We start from the raw sequence: 1,549 nt of genomic DNA on the forward strand, positions 1-1,549 counted from the left end.
TGCGCGCTACTTTCAGCTAAAAATCCCACTTTACTACAAGTGTCCATTACTTAGTGAGTCACAACAAAGCATGGTAGTGAATGACAGTACTAACATCCTGATGCTAAGCATGTTTAGTGCCTATCACCTTCAGCAGTTTGTCAATTGATTTTTTTTCTTCCATTGATCGCCACAGCAGATCACTTGATCCGCATGATTGGTCTGGCACAAGTTTTGCAACTCTCTCAAGCAGTTTGTCACTTGATAATTAGTATTAGATATTAAAGCAATAACTAATGGTAAAATCATAGTTGCACATGTACTTTAAAAGAAAAGTAGGTCTTGTGCTGTGAGATAAAGAGATTAAGTTATTAGAGTTTCTCCATTGCCTTCCTGAAGCAATGACTAGCATGGCTATAAACTGATCCAACAAGTTATCCTAACTCCACCTCTTCATGATAACCCAGTTAGCAGAACTACAGAACTTCCTTATTGAGGGAAAAGGATCAATCACAACTGTGGCCACCATTAAAATTAAGATCAGACACTTAATTTTGTCTGTAGACTGTCTTTTAGAAAAGTGGAGGTGGAAAATGTTAGGTTATAAAGCAGTCAACACAGAGCGATAGCTGTACAGTAATTGAGTTGGTGATATGCAGCATCAGCTGTTGTTGGCCTCATTGTTGTCAGTTAGCTTCTTTCATGGTAAAATGCATTCAGCCCTCACACTGTAATTATGCAGCGAAGAGAGGGAGCAATAAATCTGATAATACCCACACACACACAGACATATTGCTCACCCAAACACACAGAAATACACACACACTTAGGGGCATAAACTCATGGACGAGCAGAGAATTGTTGGAACAGAGATCAGATTAGAGAAGCTTTTCTGATCTGTGGCATGAGAAGGCTGGGCTCATGTATCAACCAGCCATCTAAGCTGGTTTATCCTTATACAACCAGGGGCAAACACACTCACACACACACACACACACACACACACACACTCAGAAAAAGAAAGTTTATAGGGGGCTGAAAGGAAAGACTAGATTGAGGTGCAATCTCCAAAAACAATTCCATGTCCATTTTAGTGATAGCCCGGCTTTGGCTGTGAAGCAGAAACAACTTTGAGCCCCTATTAATAGTGTCCTAAAACTACACTAAAGAGCTATTTGTATTCATACTTTATTGTAATATTTACAAGTATCTCACTGTGCAGCTCCTGACAGCCTTGTAATTTGTCCTGTAGCAAGTGGACTGATTTGACTCATGACTTGCCCTCTCCTCTCTTCTCCAAGCAGGAGTGATGTCCAGATGGTGTGGCCCTCCATGTGTGGTCCATTGCAGCTCTCCCTGACTGTTTCATGGGCCACAAACCAACTCGACCATTCACGGCCACTTGACTCCACCTCACGGCCAATTGACTCCACCTCGCCGCACGCTGTACTGACCTCACCCTTAACCCCTCAACCCCTGACCTTCACCCTCAGCCCCACACCTCCCTGTGTTTCACTTTCTGTAAAAGTTCTCCCCACATTTTGACAATCCAGTCCTCCCTGAGCCCAGC

Source organism: Mastacembelus armatus, chromosome 6, assembly GCF_900324485.2.
Source record: "Mastacembelus armatus chromosome 6, fMasArm1.2, whole genome shotgun sequence".
NCBI classification, from domain to species: Eukaryota; Metazoa; Chordata; class Actinopteri; order Synbranchiformes; family Mastacembelidae; genus Mastacembelus; species Mastacembelus armatus.